This window comes from Uloborus diversus, chromosome 4 (assembly GCF_026930045.1).
Source record: "Uloborus diversus isolate 005 chromosome 4, Udiv.v.3.1, whole genome shotgun sequence".
Classification (NCBI taxonomy): domain Eukaryota; kingdom Metazoa; phylum Arthropoda; class Arachnida; order Araneae; family Uloboridae; genus Uloborus; species Uloborus diversus.
This window is the reverse complement of record NC_072734.1, coordinates 66,480,431-66,508,203: the sequence shown is the minus strand read 5'-3', so window position 1 is coordinate 66,508,203 and position 27,773 is coordinate 66,480,431. Positions and strand designations below refer to the sequence as shown.

The 27,773-nt window shown below is 32.7% G+C and overlaps 1 protein-coding gene across 1 annotated transcript in view; it reads right to left on the bottom strand.

The window, feature by feature from the left end:
* Window positions 1-11,598, bottom strand: part of LOC129220616 (nitric oxide synthase, salivary gland-like) — a 150,013-nt gene extending 138,415 nt beyond the window's left edge. Inside the window, 1 exon segment of the mRNA XM_054855046.1 lies at window positions 11,514-11,598. The gene's annotated coding sequence lies outside the window, so the exon portion shown is untranslated.
* Window positions 11,599-27,773: the final 16,175 nt, after the last annotated feature.

Below are 27,773 nucleotides of genomic sequence, written 5' to 3'. Positions count from 1 at the left end.
TTGTGCGTCATTTTCTTGGAATTTTTGAAAACTGCCGGAATGCTTAAATTGTTCTTTCTGACCAGAAAAGTTATTTTGCCCTTTTGAGTGCACCATGAAAAGTGCTTAGTTTTTTTTTTTCTTTTTTAAATTCTGTTATTTTATTCCTTTTGGTGTAAATGTAGTTCATAAATAGAATAATGTTTCCGTCACGAAGCTTCATCTTATTTTTTCATATTAATGCTCCGTACTAAAATGAAAAAAAAAATCTATATACGTGTCTAAAACTTTAAGCAGTTGGCACTAAAAATTAATCCTCTGTTTGCTAATTTAAATAAAACCATTTTAATATTAAAGGTTTCTGAAACTAATTTATGTTTCAAAAAATATAAGTTACTCGTGCTAAATATTCTAATATATCTCTTTACTTAGCCCCGTTACCGATTACACTGTGCGGCAAAAAAAAAAAAAAAAAAAAAAAAAAAAAAAAATCAAAATGCTTCTGACATTTCGTCGGCTGATTCTTATGTAAAATGACCCACTGAATATAAATATGACCTCCGTTTCCCCCCCATACGTGCCAACTCTTTTTTAAAGGCCCCCCAGGTTTTTTTCAATTTTCCTTAGTTTCAGAGCATTTTTTTTTTTTTTTTTGAGGATAAAGGAGTTTTATATTAACTGCTAACATAGTTTCGGCGAACAAGAGAGGTTCAAAGTTCAAAATCATGGACACCGATCGCAAAAAGGGGGACTTGGGGTATACCCCCAAAATATTTGAAAAATCACGAAAAACGACCTTTTTATTCTGCTTTTTTAAAAAAGATGTTAGTAAAAAAATTTTCGATGCAGAATGAGACTATTCCCATGTCCAAAACAATTTTTGCGATGTAAAAAAAATAATAATAAAAAAAAAAAAACTATTATGTGAATGTCGCACGTTGCATACGAGTTGAATCGCAGGTCTTCATTCAAAAAGATATTCTTCTGGTTGTTCTTATGTAAAATAAGCCCTTGCTTCCAAATACGACCGCCTCCCCTTTCCCATCACGCCCCCCTTTTTAGAAGAACCTCCCCCCTTCCTCTGAGTCAGAGTCATTTCTTTTTAATTCGGAGTTGGAAAAGAGCATTACAATAACCATAAACATTATTCTGAATGACTAGAGATGTACAAAGCTCAAAATCTTGTGCATATGTAGCAAAAAAGAAGCTTGCCCCCCCCCCAATTTAGAAAAGGGGCGGGGATTGCTTTTCTACAAAAATCGGTACTTGTAGGGGGGAAACGGAGATCATATTCGTATTCAGGAGGTCAATTTGCAGAAGAATCAGCCGGAATAGCCTCAGAAGCATTTGAGAGTTTTTTGTTTTGCTGCACAATGTGTTTGGGTGGGGGTGTGGTGCCCCCCATGTTTTCTTTTTTGCTACAAATGCACAAGATTTTGAGCTTTGCACTTCTCTACTCATTCAGATTAATGTTTACTGTTATTGTGATGCTCTTTTCCCCCTCCAAATTAAAAAAAGACTGAATCAGAAGAAGGGGGGGATTCTAAAAAGGGGGCGTAAGAGGGGGAAAGGTGGTCGTATTTGGAAACAAGGGGTCATTTTACACAAGGATCAGCCAGAAGAATGTCTTTTTAAGTGAAGACCTGCGATTCAACTAGCATGCAACGTGCGACATTCACATGATTTTTTTTTTTTTTTTTTTTGATTTTTTTTGCATCGTAAAAATTTTTTTGGACACGGGAGTCATAGAAGCGAGTCTTATACTCTCATTCTGCACCGATTTTTTTTTTTACAAACATACAAACATTTTTTTTTTTAAAAGTGGAATAAAAAGATCGTTTTTCGTGATTTTTCTAAATTCCCCCTTTTTGCGATCGGCGTTGATGATCTTGAACTTTGAACCTCTCTTGTCCACCGAAACTATATTAGCAGTTAATGTAAAGCTCCTTCAACCTCAAAAAAATAAATAAATAATAATAATAATTACTCTGAAACTAAGGAAAATTGAAAAAAGCTTGGGAGCCTTTAAAAAGAAAATGGTAAGTATAGGGGGAAAACGGAGGTCATATTCGGATTCAAGGGGATCATTTTACATAAGAATCAGCCGACGAAATGTCAGAAGCATTTTGAAGGTTTTTTTTTTTTTTTTTTTTGCCGCACAATGTTATTGGCATAGATGAAAGCAATGATAGGGATCATGCTTTCATGCTTGCTCTAGAGAAGCCATCATTCAAAATTTCCATCATGATTGCTATTAATATTACTATTGTAAGGCAACGCATATCTGTAACATTGGTTTTTATATTTAATCATATAATGGGGAAATGACATGAAATTTGCTGTTTTCCATCCTAACCGAAATAATAATTTCATTTTAGAATTTTAATTTTTCAGCGTTAAGTTGTTCCTTAGGGTTAAGTAAATCATATAGTGAAATCCCAGTCTCTACGTGGTCTAGTTGCTGAGATATAAGCACATGCAAGCCTCTTTTTTTTCCATTAACATGTCAAGTACAATAAAAGTGCTTAAAAAAATAATAGTCATAGTTGGTAATTTTTTTTATTTTATTGTTTAATGGTAAATATTTAGGCATTAAACGTATATTACGCAGTATATTTGACTATGGAATCCCCCTGAGAAATGCATTTAAACCCTTTAAAGATTTGTTTTCACTTACCTGCTGTCAAATGAAAGGTCAAACCGTTTCTACGTAAGAGGAATGACACAGTGCACTTAAAAGTTCGCAAAAGAAAAGCATGTTACTTTCGTGGATAAATTGCAAAATCCTGTCCTCGTTGTCGAAAAAAGCATTCAAATTTTATGAGGCAGACAATTTTAGCTACAGTGGAATCTATTTAATCCTAAATAACGTAATCCGAACGTCCATTAGTCCGAACGCAAACAATGAGAGACTTGGAAGGCAAAAAAACATGCTTCATCATAGATGCAGAAAATGAGAGATTTTTTCTCTAACGTTGAAATTTAGCCAAATTAGCACCTTGTGCACAGTAGTGCAATACTCTACTGAATGTTTATTGATGTATGTAGTTGTTTTCTACTGAAATACTCTTTAGTATTCTTTGTTTACTATTACTTAAATAAGCAATATTTTACACTGCTAAGGTAAACAGAAAATACAAATAAATTAATCAAAAGCATACCGGTAAAAAAAGCACTTTCTTAGACGCATTGAATAACTCTCGAACGAAAAGAATAACTCCTCTGTAACACTTATGCTCCATTTTTGCACGTTCTAGTTGCTGTTATGTACAGGACATGTTAAGAGCATATTATGTTCTGTAATCCGAACGATTTGATTGTCCGAACTCTTCTTGGTCCCCTTCAGTTCGGATTAAATAGGTTGTACTGTACTACAGAACATACATTATTGTCGGAATGAACCATCATGTTTTTCAAGGACTCAATTCGGCGGTGGTTCTCTGATGGGTTTTGGCGCTTTTGCTGATAACGGCGAAGCACCAGTTCTTTATTTAAAAACAATGGTCAATTTGGTACTTTTATTAAAACATTCTTACAGAAACTTTATTGACAGAGGTTCTTCTGCTACATATTTAAAATAACCGTAGCTCAAGCTTTACACAATCTTGGTTTCAAGTTCTTCTGATAGCTCCGAAGCGAAAATTTCAAACATCCACAACTGAAGCTTTACAAAATCTTGGATTCAAGTTCTTCTGATTGTTCCCGGAGAGTATACATATTTCAGTCATACATAATTCAAGCACCAATAAATCTAGGATTCCAGCTGTTGAGGTCTAAGTGCTTGTGTATACGAGTAGTCATTAAAAATCCCGGATATGAGCTCAAAAAATTGTGGATTATCCTGGTTTATGAAAATGATGAATCTTACAACAGAGATGAATTTAACAATACCTGGAAAAATATTTCTGAGGAAACTTTGAAAGAACGTTCGAATTCCATGAAATCGAGAATAATTACATAATTACTTTTCAAAATTGAAAAAAAAAAATCGAATGTTAAAGAATCTCTAACACTAGAACAGCCGATGTTCCATCAGTCCTAGAACAGCTGGAAACGGTAAATATGACTATTTTTAAAAGAAGCTGTAAAGCTTGTATAAAAATGTATATTACGAAGAAACTCGATTTATATTTGTTCTAATATGAAATATAACTTGTAAAGATCAATTTGAAACGTTCAGGTAAAACAAATAAAATATTGCCAAACATCTTGCACGTGCGCTCAGCTCAAAGCCAATGTAAGAAATGCGACTTACGCAATTGGAAAAGAAGAAAAAAAACCCCTCTAAAACTGTGTGCAAGCGAATGTTCCTCCGAAAAAATATTAACAAAAGTAACTCACGGTCATTATGATCGTTGTCTGTCGTTCGATGCAGATTCGAACTTTGCAGAGAAAAAGAAAATGAAATAAATGGATGAATTTTTTTGTGGAGGATGTTTATCAACATTTAGACAAAGCCAAAACACATCATACGGATTAGTGAAATCCAAAAATCCATTTAGGGTATTTTAAATTCTTTTATGGTCAAAACGACCGGTCTGGCCGGTCCAATCTTAATGTTTGTTCCAGCGTTTTGCATGTAAAAAAGTTCATGAGTCATAACATTAAAAAAAAATAAAAAAATAAAAAATGACGGTTTTGTGATATTGTTGTAGATGTGTCTGAAACACTGCCACGTGTTACTTTGGCTTTACATTTACATAAAATTGAATCAATTTGAAAAATAACCAAGTTCTTGATAAGCTTGAAAATTTTTTGCAGAAATGCTGTAATTCCAGTTCTGTGACTGGAATAATTACTTGAATTTTTTAAGTCCGGACTGTTTTATTACAGGTTCAGGTTGTTGCTTATTTTAGATGCTACAGTCAATATGTAGAAATCAACTTGCCGACATATTATTCAACACGCATGCCTTTATTTGTTTTAGTTTTACATTATGTAACGTAAAACACCGTCATGAGATGAAATTCATTCTTCTGAGATGTGCAATTTAAAAATATTTTACTAAAAGCAATTTGTCAAATTATAAGGATAAATCTATGCATTTGTGATATGGGATTACCAACATTTCTTTTTACGTTTTCAATTCGGATTGCATATTCCTGAATAGCTTTCTCATCCATATCTACCAACGAGATGTAGAAATGCCAAAGCAAGTAAAATCCCATTTTTAACCCGAAAGAGAGAGAAAAAAAAGTCATTTTATAAGAAACGAAGCAACAAAAAAAGTTTTAAATAATATTTTACATTTTCCCCCATCTCAAAAGAATGGTCTTTTAGAAGAATAAAAATCACCCAGCTAAGAAGGAGGAGAAAAAAACTGGGAAAAATAAATATAAAGCTACGAGATTGTCGTTTTGTTTTCTACTGTTTTGAAAAGAAATTGAAACGAAATTCTAGTTGGAAATCCCTTCAGTAAGCAGGGTTTTAAATTAGTTTACCAGGGAACGGCCTAGAGAAATAAAGAGCTTTTAGGCGGTAATTTCGCTTTTTCCTTTCATTCTTTCTGCTGAAGACGAATGCATTTTTGAAAGTGACGAACATTTAATGGTGTCAAACATTCTGCTTAATAATATTTTTCACGTATGCTTGTTGATACTATCAACTTCTAGGGAAATATTTTGAGTATTATTTTTCTGAATGATGAACAATTTACTCTTCACAAATCTGTCGTGGACTGGTCGGTCAAGACTTACTTCTGGGTTTTACTAGTAGGCAATGGGGTCGTTTCCAAAATTTCAAAAGTATTTTTTTTCTGAAAGAGCATGCTTAAAAACATAGGATCTGACCATTTTTTAAATAACTTGTTATAGTTTAATGTTTTTAAAAATTTACTGAAATCTGCGTGCTTTCATTGTTTAAGCTTCTGTCGTGTGATATCACAAATGATGAAATGCCATTTAGTGTTGCCATTCACAGAGCAAAATATTTAATTCGCATCTTTACTCACGTGTATTGGCAACGATACAGTTGCTGGCAAGCGTAGAGCGCAATTTTAATTCGCTTCTTGATTATCATAACGTGGAAAACGTGGAAGAAAAATGCGCCAAACAGCCTCATTTGGAATGTCATCAAGACCACGCCTTGTTTGAAAAATTGGACGTTTTAAAAAATTAATTAAAAAATTACTGTTGGGAAAATGAAAGTATTTTCTGGTTCCATGTTATTTTTTTTACTCATTCTATCAATTTCAGTGACTAAAAGTAGTAATTTGACTGAAGGAAACAACCCCATTCAAAGGGTAACTGACTGGCATTTTTGAAGCAAAACAATACGCATTTTGTAGCATTCAACGCACAATATATATTGTGCGAACGATCTTTTGTCCTGGAATATTGCATGTTTTAAGCTGAATTTAATGGTATAGTTGAATTATCGAAATACGTTTTGGATCATTTTTAAATATTTATTAAAAACATGGAAATTGACTGACATTTTAAAAATAAGTCCGTCAGTCAGTTACCATGCTTTTAACCTTTTTCTTTTTTAAATCGTTAGGAAATATTTTGAGAATTTAGTTGTATCACTGAACTCTGCCTTAAAAATACAATATTTCACGGGAAAAGTTTGTTTTTACAATGTATTGTTTCGAGTCCGGCTACTTCAAGAAATTCTTTAATGACGACACAGTTCTTGAGAAAAACACAGGAGATTTATTTACAACTATGTACAAGAAATGTAGTTAACAACTGCTAAATTAACCATAGCAATTAGGCAAATATCAATTAACACCATAAACTCAACGGTAACACACGTATTCACATCAAAATACGCAAAAACAAAGCGCAGAGGCTTCGCAAAACAGAGCTAATACACTACATACTCTCCAGCACAACTGCTCAGTCAAGACTAACTTTTTATGCCGCGGAGGCTATTTATAAATCCTTGAAAAGTTTCCACAATATTCGATTGAGAAATTTCGATTACGTTCTACCAATTTCTCTTATTTTCTTTTTATTCCATTCACAAATCTTATCTTTCAGAAGTGGAGGGACCATATACTTCATTCGAATGTAAGGGGGTTGTATATTCATTGCAAGAAACTATTTACAGGTTACGTTACTAAGACAGTTTTGGATGAAAGATAATGGAATAAACGCGCCAAATTTAGCCAGATTACAACAAATTAATCAAAAATAAAAAATTATTTACAGAATTTGTAACTGTATTTTGCGTTAAATATTACAAATATGAATTGATTCGCTTCAAAAATGTCAGTCACTTACCTGTGGAATTGCCCTAGTAGATTTTTTTGGTGAATCACAATCCATTAATGATACAATTAGTTAAGTCGTTAGAAGATTAAAATTAAACTTATTTTATAAAAAAATTTTATCATGAAATAAAGCTTTTGATGTTCCCTCTTCCCCCCCTAATTTTAGTTTGCATATTAGTTGAAGAATATTTTTTAATATCATTATGTTTTATAATTTTAGAGGAATATTATATTGTGATTCTGTTTGCTAAACGAAAACTTTCCAAAGTTGAAAAAATTGCATTCTAATAATTAATGTACATGTGTACATACATGTGTCTTTAGAGATATTTATTAACTAAAAGTATTATTATTATTAACAATTGAAACTAATAAAAATATAAACGCTTAAAATGAATAAGTTATTGCAACTATTCTTAAGTTATACACAACGTAAAATTAACAATAAATAAGACACAAAGCACTTACCGAAAAATCATTAATCGATTGCGCTCGAACAAATTTATTAATTCTGCGTTCTGTTAAAAATGTATACACGATTTAAACTATGTATTGATTGCACACAGTGATGGATAACATATTGTAAACGCATTCATTGAGTCATCATCATTTGTGGCGTCACACGAGACCAACTTCCTTTTTTTTTAGAAATCTGACATTTAAAAAGTAACGATTAAAATTCAAAACTGGAAAATTTTTAATATTTTCTGGCTTGAAGTTTATTTTATTATTATTATTATTGTTATTATTATTATTATTTGCTTATTCTATAAATTATAGGAATTCAGAGTAGAATTTTCGACATAAGAAACAACTTCATTCACTGAAAGGAAGTAAGAGAGACTAAACAACTTGAAACAAACTTGGATTGCAATACTTAAATGTTTTGTAAAAATTATCAAATCTTCAACTATGGTGTTTTGTTAAGCTTATGTCTGAGAAATGGTGGACTTTTTAAATGGAGGTTTACAAAAGAACCTTCAAAACCGCCTTTTCGAAATTAAATGTAATTAATAAATCTGGCGTAATAAACAAGCTAAAATATCTTTTCGTTTTTACTAAGTAAAACTCCTGTAAGTAAAAAAAAAGGAAATTTTTATATCGTACAACGAAGTGTAATAAAACCATAAGCTTGCATATAATAAACGTTTCAACGCGGATTACAAAATAGTACAGTACAATGCGTAATACCACTCGCATTGTTTTGTTTTTTTAAATTATTGGTTGGATGCTGTAAAATATAACTGTTTTCGTACCGAAATCCAGATTTTATTAAAAATATTAATTGTTGAGAAAAATTTAGGAACATCCATTAGTTAAAATATGATAACATTTAAAAAATATTTGTTGAGAAGTTCAAAAATTCCACAAAGATTTTTGCTTTTGTAAAGTTACCGTGCATTACAGCAGAAAAGCACGAGAACTGTAACGTAGTTTTGTTTCTTTTAAATTTACAAGCAAGAGAAGAATATTTTACGCAATTTTCATATCATTTACACTATTGTGTATTTCTTATATTACAACAGCCAAAAAGTAGATGAAACGTATTCTAAGTGTTATTCTAAAAATTGACATAATATTGAAAAAAATCTCTAATTCTTGTAAAATTATAATTGAAACAATTAAGAAAAATCGCATTAAAAATGTTTTAAAAACTACAGTTGTAAAAAGTACTATTTAAGTGATTTTTAAAAATTCAAAGAAAAAAAAAACATTAATCAAGGAAAAATAACTTTTTGAATGTAATTAATTTTTGTTTGTCAATATTAGTTGACTTAGAAATTTCCCCCATACTATAGCATTCTTCTTGAACAAAGTAAACATCACATAAGCGATTTCCGATAATGTTAACAAATTTATAAGCAGCAAAAGTAAATATATCTACAAAAGTTTATGTCATCTTTATTTGTAAGTTTTGCATCGGACGAAAGTTTTACGAACTCTGCCGTACTCGACGATGTCTTTTATGCCCTACTAATTCCAAACATAGCCACTAAAAGTATATTTCTACAAAACACCACGCACATGTTCCCGACTAGTTTACTTCATTTTAAGAACACTATTTATGTTATCAATTTAATGTACGTTCATCAAGTTCGGATCACAACGAATCTGAAGCATGTCAAAAATTGATACTTGGGAAGATTAACGACCGCCAACAGTAAGGTTAAAGTTAGCTGTGAGATCAATCTGCAAGAGCGACAGAGTTTGGTTGGCAAAGTTGATTATGAGTGGTGGTTTGTAAAGTAGTACGCATTTTAAAGCGCATTATAATGAAAATACCGTGGGAAGTATTGTAATAAACACCTTTTGGCAATTCAATTTTAATGGACTAGCTAACCCGTGCGAAGCATTTGCGCTTGACAAAAGGCCTTCAAAAACCCAGTTTTTAAAGTATTATTTTTAATAACTACAAAAATGTGACCCACAAGTACCCACAGGAATAAACTTTGAAAAATAATATATGGGTCATTCTTCAAAAAGTGTAACTTTTCTGTCACACGCCTTTTACAGTAAAAACGTTAAAGAACAATTCCTTTAACAATGATTTTTAATTTCACAAAAAATGTATCTATTTAAACCTACCAACAATTTTTTAATGATAATTTTTATTTTAGTATATTTTAGGCTCACACCATGTGAATTCTCACCTCCGTGGCATGTCACACACCTTGTGTTACTCTTCATGTTGCGTAATAACTTGTTTAATTGAAAGTATATACTTACTTATTTATTATTCCTTTCACAAGTGTCTCAAATACTAATTGTTTAAGTATATTTAGTTTTTTATTATTGTGTTTTAGTTCGTTTTAGCAGGACAAGGAGTCATGTCTCGCAATAAATTCTCACCTCCATTACCTAAATACAAAATGCCATTCCTCATTAACACGTGGCAGTAATGACATCAAATTTTAATTTCCATGATACAAGAGAGCCCCCTTGTTTATTATCCAGCCATAAAAAAGTTGTGAGATTTTTTTTTTGAAAAACAAGAAGATAGATTTTGCTTTAAAAACTTAGTGTATTTACTTTGACTTCTCACCTGCGTAAACTTGAATTTCAGGGATGTAAATTAATGTAAAAAAAGAAGTGAGCATGTTTTCATATGCTTAACATGTGCAGATTGTAGCAACGAAGAAAAAGAAAATTCCCTGAAAAATGTATCAATATGCCTATAGTAATGGGAAATTCCTCACCTTCTCACGAAGGTGACCTCACCTCTGTGACAGACCTTATCAATGCCATTATTTTTGAGGTAAAAATAAATGATGGAGGGGAAATACACCAACAATAGGCATTCTTCCAAAATTATAAATTGCCTTAAATTTACTAAATACTATTTTTTAACATATATTTGAACTACTAATTATGCCGTACTTTAATTAAGAGAGTAGACTATTATGTTCCCACTAATCATTAAATTAGCTGATTAGTTGCATCAATTAACAAAATTACTACTTTGATATTGAATTGGTCTCGATTTTTAAATATTAAAAGTTTTTTTCTTTTTTCTTATTTCCGTGAACAAGGCATTTTTTTTAATTAAATTTATGAGTACAATGATTGGAACTTAGCTGGGCCATTGTTTATGGTTACTTCTAGAAGGTAAAACTTCCGTGCAATAATAATAAAAAAAGAAAACAAAAGGTTTCGAAAATGAAAAATATTTGCGTTCAAAAGTTACGTTTTCTGGAGAATTACCCATATATGCGATTTACCGCGTTAAAATAAGCTTTTTTTTCTGATTTCCATGCAACAACACAACCGTGGTTTTTAATCCTGCCCCCAATTAGTAAAGATTATGTATTATCACACATGTGCCATAGACATTTGAACCAGAATTCCGCCAAGGAAGATTACTTATTCAAAGAATTCTGATGCAAAAAATAAGTCATTAAAATGATATTTTTTGGCCGCTATGGATTCGCGTTCAAAACCGGTTGAATTATTAGCATGACTCTTTAACTGCGCCAATGCTTCTTCGTTTCAGGCTGCTATGCATTGAAGAAATATAACTTAGAGGTTCAGAAAATGAACTTGATATAATTTCAACAATTGTCTTTTTGTAAATAAAAACTTGGTTTTGATTTGATTATTTGTTTGAACCAATGAGAAAAGAAGCATTCTGCGTTCTGTGTAACTAACGTTACCATATCGACGTTGATGTACGGAAAAGTAGGCATTTGTAACTTTGGAAAAAAAATCTTTTTTTTTTTTTTTTTTTTTTTTTGTATTTCGAAAAAAAGAAACCTTGCAGATTTCTTTTGATTGCATAAATTACAAAAATAAGGTTTTTTCTCTGAAACATAATTCTTACCTCAGTGGATTTCAAGAAGAGCGTTTCGACTGATTCGTGCCCTGTAATAACATTGCGCAACCGCACTGGCCTTCTTGATGGGGACTGTATGGAACTTCTCCGGCTGCCTTGGTTGCTACTGAAAAAATAAATATAATAAATGAACAAATGTAAAGATACTTACTTTAAAATTATTTTCAAACTAAAATAACATTGTCCCCCCCCCCCCCAACTTAGAGACTCAAACGATCTTTCGTTATTGTTCACATCACACAATTACTCTTCCTCAGAGTTCACCAAAATCCGTCTCTCATGTAAATTTCCATTAAATAAACGTATTGCTGAAAATCCTAAACTATGTTTTCATTCAGAAAATACAGATTTTTTTTATATTTAATGCTTTTATTTTTTTATTTATTTTACGACATAATAACTAATTTTTGAACCCGTGAAATATTATGGCGCAAACCGCATATTTATGCGACAATCTGTTGCTTGTCAATGAATTTTTAAAATGTGTTAAGGACTCTTCGGACACCCTGTACATTTACTTTCCGTAGCTTGGTCTTGCCTCAAGAAGCAAGAATTTCACTAATAGGAGAAGGAACATCTCAAAGAAATCTACGAAATATAAAATTAATACCTTATTGAACTTAAAACACGTAAAGTTTAACGTAAAAGCTTGTTGAATTCATTCGGAAAAAAATAAGCGAAGGAAAAAAAACTTTTTAGTTAAGTTGATAAAATTAAAACAGTTTTCAAAAATGCTGCTTTTCTTTGTTTTTTTCTAGCATTGATTTAGGGAATAAATACCAAGTGGTCACTTAGGTTTTTGTACTACAGATTGACGCACATTGAGGGTGGTGCTGTTTTCCCAGGTTGATAGTGCAGTTACATAGTGAAAAAAATAAAAAGTGCATATAACTTTCTTGAAAATTAACATTTGATGGCTTTTACTGTCTCGACCATTTATTCACGGAAAAGAGCACTCCTGAGATGCATGCAGAGTGTACTTGAATACTTTTCATACATCACAGGGGCTTGAATTGGAGGTAGAGAACCCGATAACAAGCAAGAATGTCTGTGGGACAGATGGTTGCAAACGCAATGCTGACGTACTACGTGCACATAAAGCCAAACACTGACGGTCATACATTTACTACATCAAGACGATTTTATGCAACCTTTTAGATTTTGAGAACGGTTTAAAGCGGTTGTTTGAAATTGCGACTAGTAATTCTGACGTGCGCGTCGCAACGGCAACGCAGCGATGGAAGAAAACTTGTTAAAATGGCTCGGAATTGCGAAGCTCGGTACTTCGCCATTGCGACGCATATAGTTCAGCTTCAGTCACAACCTTACAACCAGCCCATCTTAATTACTGAAATGCTGGGACTAATTTTATTTGTGTGATAATTTATCATAACTCATTACCTTTTTTCGCATCCTTCAGTGCCTGATTTTGTGTGCATGTAGCACATCAGCATTTCGCTTGCTACCTTTTTTTTTTTTTTTTGTTAATGAATGGTTCTTGATTGGTATCGGTTCTCTACCTCCACTCGAAAGTTTGCACACGGCATTCAGGGACACCCTGAATAGCCCAATAGAAAGGAAAACGAAATATAGCGTTCAGCGAAGTTAAAGTTGGAAGAAGAGAATAAAAAAAGAAACGTCAAACGATTTAATTTATAAGCATGTAGTGTAATAAAATATAATCGATCTTAGTCGAATTAAGTGGATTTCGGTTAACATGAATCAAATTAACATTTTTTTTTTCTTTTTTTGGTATCCAAATATTATTGAACTAACCTGGGAAAAAATGTGTTTCGAGCCACCGAGAAAGTCGTTAACGTGCCGAGTTAATGAGATTTTACTGCATTTATTAAAACCGATTCTTCCAAAGCTGAATTAATACCTATGTGCAGGAAATGTAAAAATAAGAAAGAACAACGGATAATTTCACAAAAAATGCAGATTACTGCATACATGCATTTTGAGGTTACAACGTGCCCTTTTTTCAATGCAATTGAGTTTATGGAAGAAGTCTTTTATCCACAAACTCATTTATTTTGCATTGAAAAAGGGATTATTTGAACCCTGAAACGCGTGTATGCAGTAATCTACAATTTTTGTGCAACTATACGTTATTATTTTTTATTACTTTCTTCTATATCTAATATATAGAAGAAAGTATTGGATTCGTGCAAATTTTCGAATTTCGAATTTTGACGGATTCGAACGTTTTGAGGTGTACTGAGTTCATTTCGACTATTTTTGGAAAATGTCTGTCTGTCTGTGTGTATGTGTGTGTGTATGTGTGTGTGTATGTGTGTCACGTATGTGTGTGACCAGTTTTTTGTGGGCGTTCTACAGCAAAAACTGCCGCATGAAATCGAACGAAATTTGGTACCCATACGTAAACACATATGTGCCGCTATGTGAACTTGTGCCCATCGGTTTTTGGCGCGAATTCCTCCAAAGGGGGTGGAGCAATAGGACGTTTTTTGAGTTGCGCGTTCTTGCTATTCCTCAGGAAGTAACTGGCGGAATCAAACAAAATTCGGTCCATGTGTTGCCATTAACAGGAACAGGAGCTGATTCAATTTTGTTGTCAATTGCTTGAACGGGGGTTGAGCTATAGAACGTTTTTTGTCGTCAATTGTGACTGCTGTATCTCAAGAAATAATTAAAGGAATCAAACAAAAATTTATCGACAAGTAGCCCTTGGAGGGTATAAGAGCTGATTCTATTTTGGCGTCAACAGCTAAAAAGGGGGGTAACGCAATCACCCGTTCTTTTTTTCCATTGTGAGTGCCCTATCTCAAGAAGTAATGCTACGTTCTAGTTGAAATTTGGAATATATGTGAATCCATTTGTAAACAGGCTTTGGTTCAATTTTGAAGCCAATCGCTCCAAGAGGTGATGATTTTTTTTTTCGAATAAAAATAGCTTTATTAATGCAACAATAAGAATGATAAATCGTAATAGACTGTCGTCTGCGTATTTCTCGTGATTTTAAATGTATGGAAATGATCGGAAATATAATCTCAATGATTTAAATTTTTTAACTGTTGCCATTTTATGTTTGTTAACAAATAAAATATTTGTAATTAATTCAAGCAAGGCTTTTAAAATAACTTTCAATTTTTCGCTCTTTGCTTTGCTTTTGCAATAATTCAGACATTGGGATGATCGTCAAGTTTTTGCATGTGTAATTTTGTTTTTGTTGGGAATATTGCTTCCTCATCAAGCATGGGGAGGGATCAGAAAAAAATATATATATATGTAGAAGTAAGTTTCGTGATGGCCACAACATACTAGTTTTTAATGATGCTTCTATTAGTATTTTAAATGCAACCAATGAATACATATTTTATATTTTTTTGTTAGGCTTGACTAATGCAATAGATATCTTCTTGTTATAAATTTTATCGTTCACAATTATTTACTTAAGCTACAACAACTCAATAATTACAGCTTTTATTTTTCATTGTGTCAAGATATTGATTCAGCAGTGTCATTTGTCAAAAATATAATCGCTGAAGAATAATCTATTTAAAAATGTCACCTAGCAATGTTTGTGTTGGATAAGGAAATTGACGAAAAGAGGAATTGATCAAAGATTAAACTGTTTTCCCAGCATAGAAAAAAAAAAAAAAATTCGTATTTTCTGCTGCTGATAATTCTTATCATTTAAAAGACTTTACTTGTACAAAACTCATTCCAACTTTTCTGTTGAGCCCCAAATTTGAAGTGATTGATAAAAAGATTCTCCGATCAATATTTAATCATAGCTTAGTGATATTTTTACTGTTTTCAGGGAAAAAAAATATTTTGCGTCTAATAAAATCTCAGGATGAAAACATTTGTTCTTCATCATTCATTTGAAAAAAAAAAAAAAAAAATCCAGTCTTCAACAGTTAAGACATCTAACAAGACGTTATATGTTTTAAAACTTTGTAAAAGTGTACTATTTCGTGTTTTTTAAAAAAATAATGAAGTTTAATCAAAATCAACATGCGCAAAAAATAAAATTATAATTACGTGCAAGAGTTATTGTACAAAAAACGGGCTTTTTTAAGTCCAGGGTGGCTAGTTTCAAAAATATTTATTTTTAAACACATTCTTATGAGATTTAGAAAAGTATAACAAATTTTAAAAATGATCACTACAAATTAATAATGTTATCATATTTTTTTAAATGTTTTTTTTTTCATTGAACGGAGGGATACTTGTATGCCTCCGTTACATGTCCCAACACATTTCTTCCCAAGTACTTTTTCATTTATTTATTCAATACAAAAAATATAACAGATTTAATAGTGAAATTTGAATCATTTGATGTTTTTTTAATATGTTAAAATAATTATGTTATAAAATAAAAAAATATATAGCATTCATAATCTTTGAAATCACTGTCACAGTATTTCTTGTATCCTCCGTTCAGGATTTAATTAAGTAATAGAATTTCCTATAGACGGCAGTACTGGCAGCTCATTACAAAGGTTTAGAATCACAAGTTAGCCCCTTTTCAACTCTGGGTCCTTATAGTGAAGCTAAACAACTTAGTGTGAAAAAAATTCAGCATTATTCTCTTTGAAGTCAAATAGGTCCTTAACTTTGTGTGTCATCCATTTTTGATTAACAAAGGAAAGAATTGTTTGTGTACAAAAAAAAAAAATTGTTGTTAAGATTGAATCACTTTTTTTAAGTAAATTCTAAATAACATGTTGCGTTAACCCTAAGTCAACACAATGATCATAGCAAAACATAAGTATTTGTATCCTCCGTTTCTGTATCCTCCGTTACAGTATAGATGTAATGGAGGATATACAATCAGAAATTGCGCATACAACTTTCTTTAAAAATAGATTTTAAGAAAGATGTGTGCATTTTAATCAGTTCAAATCATGTCCCTCATACAAGATGCAATGTTTATTTAAATGAAAAGCTAAAAAATAACATCTAAAATATATATTTACTATTCGTTACCCTCCGTTTACATCCAAAATTTTAGCTACAAAAAAAAAGTTACAAAATAAACAATAAAGAATGTGACTAACTATGTGAGAGTAAAAAGGTGCCCAAAAAGAACAATATAAATTAAAAATTGAAGATTTTTTTTAATGAATTCCAACTTAAAAAACCTACGTTTTTTGTGTAATGACCCGCAAACACTTTTCAGATGGGTATTAAGCTGAGCATTCTGATCCGATTTTAAAGAAAATATGGTTTAAATTGAAATGAAAAGTTTTTTTCACAAAATACTATTAAATAAGTCATTGAAGCGGAACTTGTATAAGCGTTATTATTGTTTGAGAAATGTTCAATTCAATTTGCTAGTTTTAACTATATGTTTACAGATTTTACCGTTTCCGTTTGTTTTGAAAGTTGAACTAAACGCATCTTTTTTTTTTTAAATCGGATATATTTAAATCACTGGCACTGCCAATATTTTTTTAAATCAAAGAAAATTAAATTTCTTTATATGCTTAAAAGAATGCAAAGAAAAAACTTTAGAAATGAAGTGAGCGATGAGGTATAAACACCATTCAGTTTTGACTTAATAAAATATATATAAAAAAATATTATTTTAAGAATAGTATTTTTAACCGTTAAGAAATATTTCTTTCAAAAAGCAGCATCAGCTGAGTCAGTCAAATTAAATAAAAAAAATTAAAAATGAGCATTTGTGGTACTGATAAGTTAAGCCATGACCTTGACTATGTGCACTTCTACTTGGAAAGTTTAAGTTTTCAGGGAAAAAGAGAACGTGATATATTGGAGCAGATTTGCTACAACGAAAGTGCAGGTAAAAGGCATTAACTGCAAATTTTTAATTTTTTTTTTCTGCATTTTTGTTATTTATTGTACGTTAGCTTTATTGTAAAAGCTTGCTTATTTGATGTCCGCTGAAAACTAGTATGTTGTGGCCATCACGAAACTTTCTTCTGTATCTTTCTTATAATTATAATCCCTCCCCATGCTTGACGAGGAAGAAATATTCCCAACAAAAACAAAATCACAGATGCCAAAACTTGACGACCTTCCCAATTCCCGATTTATTTCAAAAGAACAGCAAAGAATGAATGAATATAATTTAAAAAGCCTTGCTTAAAATAATTACAGATTTTATTTGTTAACAAACACAATATGGCAACAGTTAAAATTTTTAAATCATTGAGATAACATTTTCGATACAATTAAAATCACGAGAAATACGCAGACGACAGTCAATTGCGATCATTGAGAAGGAATAGATATTATTCTAGTATTCCTTCTCAATGGTTGCGATTTATCTTTCTTATTGTTGCATTAATAAAGCTATTTTTATTCACTCACACAAAAAAAAAATCAGCCCCCCATGGAACGATTGGCGCCACAATTGAACCAAAGCCTGTTTATATATGGATTCACATTTATTCCATATTTCATCCAGAACGTAGCATTACTTTTTGAGATGTGGCACTCACAATGGAAAAAAAAAGAACGTTCGATTGCGCCACCCCCTTTTCAGCTGTTGACGCCAAAATAGAATCAGCTCTTATACCCTCTAAGGGCTACTTGTCGATAAATTTTTGTTTGATTCCTTTAATTATTTCTTGAGATACAGCAGTCACAATTGACGACAAAAAACGTTCTATAGCTCAACCCCGTTCAAGCTATTGACAACAAAATTGAATCAGCGCCTGTACCTGTTAGGGGCAACAAATAGACCAAATTTTGTTTGATTACGCCAGTTTCTTCTTGGATTATTGCAGGCACGCATAACTCAAGAAATGTCCCATTGCTCCACTCCCCTTGGAAGAATCAGCGCCAAAAACCAATGGGCACAAATTCACATAGGGGCACATATGTGTACCAAATTTCGATCGATTTCATGTGGTAGTTTTTGCTGTAAAGCGGCCACAAAAACTGGTCACACACATACATGACACACACACACACACACAGACAGACATTTTCCAAAAATGGTCGAAATGGGCTTAGCACACATCAAAACGTCCGAATCCGTTAAAATTCGAAATTCGAAAATTTGCATGCATCCAATACTTTCTTCTATATATCAGACTATCATTCCCGTACCCGGTATTGCTCGGGTAATGGAATTAGCAGGGGTAACAGTGCTTGGTGCACCTAGTTTCGAAAATCCCATATAATAATTACTTATTACCTATAATTTTTTCTAATTTTGAGAGGATCCCGGGGCCCCTGGACACCATATATATATGCCCTTGTCCTTAATCGATCTTCAACTGTTATTGACGATCTTTTTAAAGTATTGATTATCTTTGCAAACACAGGCCATCCACATTTTATTGTTATACCTATGTTTAAGCACGAACTTCTTTGTATACAACATTTTTAGTTTTTTTTTTTCTTCCTGGTGCTAAAACTATTAAGCTGCTTAATGAACTGACGTTGGAGTAAGCTACATAAAATTGGCCGTGTGAAAAAAGTCTTCTCCAAAATCGATCCCTGCTACTTTTAATGTCTGTCCTTCTGACTTATTAACGGTTATTGCAAAGCAAACTTTTACAGGAAACTGCACTCTTCTAAATTTAAAAGAATAGTCCGCCTGTGATGATGTTCTTAAAAACTTCGCTTCTAGTTTTGAAACTAGTATGTTGTGGCCATCACGAAACTTTCTTCTATATTTTTCTTTTTTTTCTGATCCCTCCCCGTGCTTGACGAGGAAGCAATATTCCCAACAAAAACAAAATTACACATGCAAAAACTTGACTACCATCCCAATGTCTGAATTATTGCAAAAGCAAAGCAAAGAGCGAAAATTGAAAGTTATTTTAAAAGCCTTGCTTGAATTAATTACAAATATTTTATTTGTTAACAAACATAAGATGGCAACAGTTAAAAAATTTAAATCATTGAGATAATATTTCTGATCATTTCCATTCAATTAAAATCACGAGAAATACGCAGACGACAATCTATTACGATTTATCTTTCTTATTGTTGCATTAATAAAGCTATTTTTATTCAAAAAAAAAAAAAAAAAAAACAAAAAACTCAACACCTCTTGGAGCGATTGGCGTCAAAATTGAACCAAAGCCTGTTTACATATAGATTCACATATATTCCAAATTTCAACCAGAACGTAGCATTACTTCTTGAGATAGGGCACTCACAATGGAAAAAAAGAACGGGCGATTGCGCTACCCCCTTTTTAGCTGTTGACACCAAAATAAAATCAGCTCTTATACACACTAAGGACTACTTGCCGATAAATTTTTCTTTCATTCTGTTCATTATTTCTTCAGATACAGCACTCACAATTGACGACAAAAAACGTTCTATAGCTCAACCCCCGTTTGAGTTATTGACACCAAAATTGAATCAGCACCTGTTAGGCAATTCATTTCTGTTAATGGCAACATATGGACCAAATTTTGTCTGATTCCGCCAGTTACTTCCTGAGGAATAGCAAGCACGCGTAACTCAAAAAACGTCCCATTGCTCCACCCCCCTTGGAGGAATTCGCGCCAAAAACCAATGGGCACAAGTTCACATAGGGGCACATATGTGTACCAAATTTCGTTCGATTTCATGCGGTAGTTTTTGCTGTAGAGCGGCCACAAAAAACTGGTCACACACAGACGTGACACACACACATACACACACATACATACACACACACATACATACACACATACATACACACACACAGACAGACAGACATTTTCCAAAAATAGTCGAAATGGACTCAGCACACCTCAAACGTTCGAATCCGTCAAAATTCGAAATTCGAAAATTTGCACGAATCCAATACTTTCTTCTATGTATTAGATATAGAAGAAAGTAAAAATGAAAGTAAAAGACAGAAACATTATTATTTGAATTGAGAAAAGCTTCGAAGAATCACGTGAGAAACAAAAACAATATCAAATTTAAAATTCGCTTCCGACTAAAAGTTGAGATAAAGTACTGAATAATGATTTGAATGGAGGAAAGCCTCCGAAAATAAGGGATTTAAATTTCAATGACAGGTTTTAATTAATTTCTCCTAAACTAATCGATATTTCGAAAAATCCTTTCTTAGTGGATACTTTCATAATCATGTGGACATGCCTGCCAAATTTCAAGTCTGAGGCTTCAGCAGTATAGGCTGTGCGTTGATATATATATATGTTAGCTCAGGACATTGATTTTTATATATTAAGATATAGAAGAAAGTAAAAAGGCTCGAAAAAAACGTCTAGTTCCAAGATTTCCTTATGGTTAATATTGAATTACTACATTTTCTTCAAATATCTCGAAAATTAATTCCGGAGCTAATGCCGTTTACCTGCCCAAGGCAGTATACTTTTCTCTACTACCCCAGAAAGGAGAAAACATTGTCAAGGTCATGGATCAACTTCTCACAACCACACTAGCTTATAGTATGAATTTTCGAGCAGAGCTTCATTTCCACTAAAATTCTACTGAAACACGATCAGAGTACATAACCGCGTGAAACGACGTCATCGGATTAGAGAAAGTCAAATTCGATTACAAAATTACTTAAAGTCTATTACTGATCGTTACGTAGTAAAATCTGAACGTCCATTAAAATTTTCGTAAAACTTTCAATGTCTTCTAAGAACCTTTGAAGTTCTGAAAAGCATACACTGCCCCCCCCCCCTTCCACACAGAGATTAACTGCTCGAGAGTTTTCTGGTAAGCGGTAGAAAAGGTTACAGTGATCAGAGTTTGAATCAATGAAAAGCAGTATTCTATGTTCAAATTTTAACATATACTGATACATGAAATACACCACCAGCTCAGTCAATTCCAGCCGAGGACTGCAGTTTCGTGCTTATTAGCACTCATCAGCCCGGCATAGGAGTGCTAATAAGCACGAAACTGCAGTCCTCCGCTGGAATTGACTGAGTTGGCGGTGTATTTCATGTATTAGCCCTGGCTATAGGGCGGTAACTTACTGAATATACTGATAGCTTCGCTTTTTACAATTAAAATGTTCAAAAATCATAACAGAAAGAATGAAAAGCATTTTCTTTTACGTTTCATGCTGCATTTTAATGATTATAGATATTTTAACACACTATTGCTTGATTTTTTTAAAAACATTCATGTAGGAGAAACGAATCAGGCTTACTTTTCACCTGAGCATTGTCGTACACCTAGAAAATAGTGGCACAACTCAAACTTCAAATGCTTAGGGTTGTTCACGTAGAAATGATTTACAAACAAAAGAGGAAAATTTACTAATATACAAATAAAAAATATTTTTATAACTAACGTATTATTGCCATTAAAACTAGCTGTTTCTACAAAATTAATTTCTGTTCCCGGCCTTAAATTTTTTGATTCTTGAGTTGAAACAGCGTTTTTCTAAGGGGGAAGGGACTTATACTTCGGATTTCCACTATACTTCTAACGTGAAGAAGTGAGACGTCATGTGGATTAAGTTTCCAATTTGGGAAGAAAATTTAATCCCATCTGGGATTAAATTTTCTGTAAATTTACTGTACCTGTACCTGCTTTTATTAGTATGCTAAGGAGTTAAGGAGCAGAATTTTCAGTTGGGGCAGTCGCATTCACATTTACAGATGTATCACTATTTCACACTAATTACCGTTTCCTTGTTTTATCCTATTATTCCTTATCAGTTTAGATTATGTCAAGCATATGTTTCTTTCGTACTTCATTTACTTTTTCGTATACGATAACACATACACTCATTCCCTCCAACAAAAATTCACTTCGAAATTTAAGTAAAACATGGTAGAACTTTAGCATATTACGAACTTTTTAATTGATCTAGTTCAGCAACAATATTAACTGACTAACAAGACATAGGCAGCTTTATAATTAATATATTGCGTAACTTTCAAAAGTTGTTACAAGCAGACCAAATAGTAATACCCAAACCATAAACAAAAACCTCCACGACATTGTCTCCCCGTAAAAAACCCAAACAATAGTATCTTAACAATAGTAAAAATCTAAACAGAAGTCAACTAACCGTAACTGAAAAATTTGCAGATATTTTTCAATAACTTAACTTGCAGTTATTTTACTCATTAACAAGCTATATACAATTATACAAGCTGCTACCAAGCGTAACTTCAAACTTAATCATCAAAATCTTTAAAGAATATTTTAATAAAAAGTATCAAGCCTTAAAAAAAGGCATAAAAACAGTTAATCTCGGGGTTTTTGCCGCCTCCAGAACGCGTAATACGTGATATCATAGCACGCTCCAAGAACTTTAAAACTCACTAATCCTTCAATTGAAAGTTCAAAGTTAATGAAAAAAAGAGCGATACGTACTTGTCACAGAAAATTATGTTATACCGTGGATTAAAAACGTAAAACGCTTTCAGACCACACAAGATTGATCCTGATTAATGCGGTGGAGAAAAGCAATATAAACACTGAGTCGGTTTCTTAATCAATATTCTCTAGGTCCTGGAAGCAGAGCGTGATTTTGATGAAAGAGAATTTTTCGCTTTCTTAATATTCCTTTGATAGTGTAGTTTTCATTGGATAAGTTTTTTTTCTTTTAATTATATTTCGCACAATATAAATATCTATTCAAATGTGACGAATCTGTATGCAACCCGTAGTTAAATAGCGGACTAATTTTAATTTTTATGAGCTCGTTACTTTTTTTCTTTAAAAAACGAAAGAAATATTCATAACCTATACATATACTCTTATTAATCAACTAAAGAATATATAAAAGCATGTATTAAGATTTTACATCTCGCCAAAATTGGTGACAATCCCGATATTACTCGGTAAAAGTACCAATAATAATGGTATGGATATCTCACTGCAACATATAATAGGAAAAAAATCTTTGTTTTTGTTACATAATAACTTAAGAACCTCTCTAACCCTTTTCTGTCTTTCTAGATACAAGTTTCAGAATTTTAATTGCAATGAAGCTGATGCATATATGCTTAAATAAACACTTTAATAGAATCATATTATTAAAAATCAAGAAATTCCCCTACAAACAGCAAGCAGCTCTTCAATTTATTGTACAACACTTTACGAAAGAGACAACACAGGCCCCGTTTTAGTGTGAATAAAAGAAGAGTAACTTAGAACCAGAAAAAAAATTTAAATTTTTTAAAAGATCCCCATTTTTATTTCTCAGTGTCAGGAAATTTCTTCAAATTACTACAGAATGAAGGATTATATCGCAATGAAGGATAAGATAATTCAACTGCAAATCAGCATTCGAGAGTAGCTTCCAAATAGTCACTTTAGAATGATTGGACAACACAATGAGTCGACTCCAGTGTTGCCAACTTTTTTTCAAAAATGAAAAGAAGAAAACGAATATAACCTTGCCAACGCTTAAATCCACGTGGTTCAAAGTTACGCAAAATAATGGCATTAAAAACTTACTTCATATGAATTAAATAAATTTTAAACTTTGTGAAGAGAAAGAAAGAAAGATAGAAAGCCACGATAATACTACACAGGGTGTCCAAAAAGTTCTTGATATATTTTAAAAACTTACAGAAAAACAACAAATTGTCGCGCCATTATACTTTACAAGTTCAAGAATTTTTTACAACATCGTAAAAAACGGAAAAAAGGATAATTACGAGTAATTTAACCTTGACGGCTGCATCGTCACAGTAAGAGAAACAAATTCATACTGTGACGATACAGCCGTCAATTTGAATTTCTTTCGGTTATGCATTTTTTTTTTATTTTTTTACGATGTCATAAAAAATTCTTGAATCAATAAAGTATTAAAGCACAAACCGCATATAGATACGACAATTTGTTGCTTTTATATGAATTTTTAAACAGTCAAGGACTTTTCAGACACCCTATATATATACGCAATTAAAAAGCAGTAATTGGTGCAACAGTGCACATAGGGCTTTGAGAGGTTACCATATATATATATATCATCAATAAATAGAAATATGAACTACGGAATAAAAATCAACCGATTAAAGGGGTCGTCCACAAATGATGTCACGCTTTGAAGGAGGAGAAAGGTGCCTTAAATTGTGACAGTTTGTGACAAGGTGACAAGGGATAGGGAGGGGGTTGTAAGTAGTTTGACATAACGCATTTTTCATAAGAGTGTGCTTAAGAAAATAGCTTGACATTTGACTACGGGAGGAGGTTAGGTGAAATGTGACAGAAGTGTGTAGGGGGTCAAATTTGTAGGGAAAAAAACTGTGACAACATTTCTGGACATCTCCAAAACACTTCCTCACCCCCTCCCCGTCCCCTGTTTTTTTTTTTTTTTTACATAAAAATGTGTTCTTTGTCGTAGAATTCCAAGTTTTTTTATTTGAAACAATATCGAGTTCAATTATGTCTAATGGATGTAGTTTATCAATTATCGCTGAATTTTAATGATAAGAAAACCTCTGCTTAAAAACAATAAGTGACGATCGATCGTCTTAGGGGAAAATAATCCTCTTTTAATTGGGAGAATGCTACCGCCATTTTAAAAACATCCGCTGATGCATTTTCATCGAAAGACCGCTTTTGTAAAACTTTTGAAAAAAATATATGCATTAGTCAGAATGTTTAGAACGTTTTTGTATTGATCCAAAATGTTACTTGGTAGAAAATACCCAGCATAGGACATTAAAAACTTTTAATACTGTTGCGGTTAAGAAAGCATAAATGTAGATAAATATTTTTTAATTCAAACAAAAAATGAATACATGAATTGATGAAATACAATCAATTAAATGGTATTAAATACATAAAATCAAGATAAAACCAGAGCTATAAACCAGACCCTTCAATAGCACAAATTCAGGAAGCATACCAAAAACACGTTAATGTCTATTAATAGAAACATGAAATTTTTTTGAACACATGTTTTCCAAGCCCTTGAGCGCCTCAGTTCCGGATTTTCCACAATTTTTTTTTTTTTTTAACAAATGGTACGTTTAATGTGATACTCAGCAATTTTTAATCCCACAGAGCTCAAACTAAATGTTTCCGAGACATATTTTTTCTCGGATTCTTCAATTTTAAATGTAATGGCAAAACATACTCCCCCCTCTTTTTTTTTTTTTGAAATTTAGTATAACAAAGCAGTTTTTATATTTTTCATGGATTTTTGCGAAACATCATTTTTCTGATGTTCTGACATTAATTAAGTGTAGAATGGGTGACATTTCTCCAAGTTGTAGCTAAAGGACTACCAAGTGGTAGCCGATAAATAAGTTGTCACTAAGTCCAATGCTAAATGCAAACTGCCTCCCGCGGCGGCTGTTAGAGGACGTAGCCTGCTGGTTTGCATATATATTTATCGTCATATTTATTTTTATAATTACCGTTAAAAACTAAGTATTAAATTATATTTCCTTTCATTACTCTTCAGTTTAGTTATGTATTTAAAAATATTATTAAAAGATATGGAAGTTCGGATTTCTTTGCTGTTCAACATTTGAAAAATGTTCGCGTGGGAGAAAAATGATGAAAAACACGGAACTGTAATAGAAAGAACAAAAGGTTTTGTCGATACAATTATCTCGTAGAATTCAAAACAATTTTGGAAATCATGAAGATTATTGGTAATCATTTGTACGATGTCCCGCTGTTTTGAAAAGCAAGCAGAGAAACAATTATGGATACTAGGGGGCTATCGCCCCCTGCTCGCTGTCGCTCGCCAACCCCCGGAACTGCTTACGCAGTTCCCTGTGGATCGCTTCGCGATCCATGCTCGCTTCGCTCGCTCGCTGTATGCCAATACATTAGCCTAGCTAAAATTTTCCGTAAAAATTAAAGTTGGTAATTGCATTTAGGTCACCATCCATTTAACCAATATGAAAATTACGTTCATAATGTTAATTTGTCTGCTTTAGCCAGATTTTCGACAGTTTAACTTTGCTGTATGTAAGATGACTGCCTTGGCAATGTGCACAACTTTACCATTATAGATACAAAAGTGTCTGTCATTGCTTTGGAGAGATTGCACTTCTACCTGTTGGTCCGCGGAAGGTATTTTATTTCCCTTCTACCACCCATTGGAAAACCAATGAAGGCATTCCCCTATCCGCCACCTGGGGACGCGCCCTCTAGGGGTTACAGGCTCCCCCGAGGGATGTATTTACATTATTTACACTCTTATATATTTACATATTTACACTCTTATATATTCTAATCTGAGAAAACTTCCTCATATACACAATTAAAAATGTCCCGTTTGGGAGCCACAACTGACACTGCTTCAAAAGATCTTGTTCTTGATAATGCCACATAGAGCTGGCCATGACTAAAAACAGGCTCAGAGAGCACCAAACATATTTTCTCAAACGTTTGTCCTTCTTGTTGTTATTCTGAATCCTTGCCACGTCACGAACAAAAAATGGTTTAACTAAAAACGCGAAAACTCGCCAAGGCTACTTTGCTTGCACAATACTAAAACTACTCTAACCTTAAACAAATTTGGCGAAACCTTTCAGCTGAGAATAAAAGGAATAAAGTAAATTATTTCTCGGTTATTCATTTTGAACTGAACTGTCGTACTGAAGCAGAGAATAGACGACGCTCAAAGCGCCTACGCGTTCAAAACAACATTGCCGATGAACATGATTGTGGAGCAATGTGTGAAGAATGCGAATTTTGTGGTGCTCTTTATTGGCAGAAAGAGCGTAATACTGCAAATAAATATACTAAATGTTGCCATGACGGAAAGGTGCGGTTACCGGCATTGTGTGACGCACCTGATCTGTTGAAGGAACTGCTGACTGAAAATTCCCCAGCCGCTAAAAATTATCGGCAGCGAATCAGAGAATACAACTCTGGAAATGGCTCGTCTTAAATTGGATTCAAGAACGGTTTCCTGCCTTCTTTGAGCTTTTCTTTGCTGATTAAGGTTGAAATGGGCCACAGCCCGACTCAAACTCATCTCAAAAAAAAAAAAAGTTCGTTGAGTATTCTGTGATTCAAGATTTCAAAACAACGTAGAAGTTTGTTTACATGATTTATCGGCGAAGTGTTGCCAACAGAGGTTTAGAAATTCACCCCTTCATTTGCCGGCACGTAAGAGAATTATATATATAGATTGTTTTAGGATAAAACAGAATTTAATAATGCAACAGCTGTGATTACGTGTTTTTCACTTTTAATTAAATATCGGATGAAACTAACAAATTTTTATCGGAACTACTACTATTGTTCCTTGGAATATTAAAAAGGATGAGGACAATCTTGGTCGATGTATCGATATCATGGATGTTTAAATTTTTACCATCGATGTTTTTTCATCGATGGCGCACGTCTAGTAACCACTTTAATTGCCTCTTACGACATGAATGG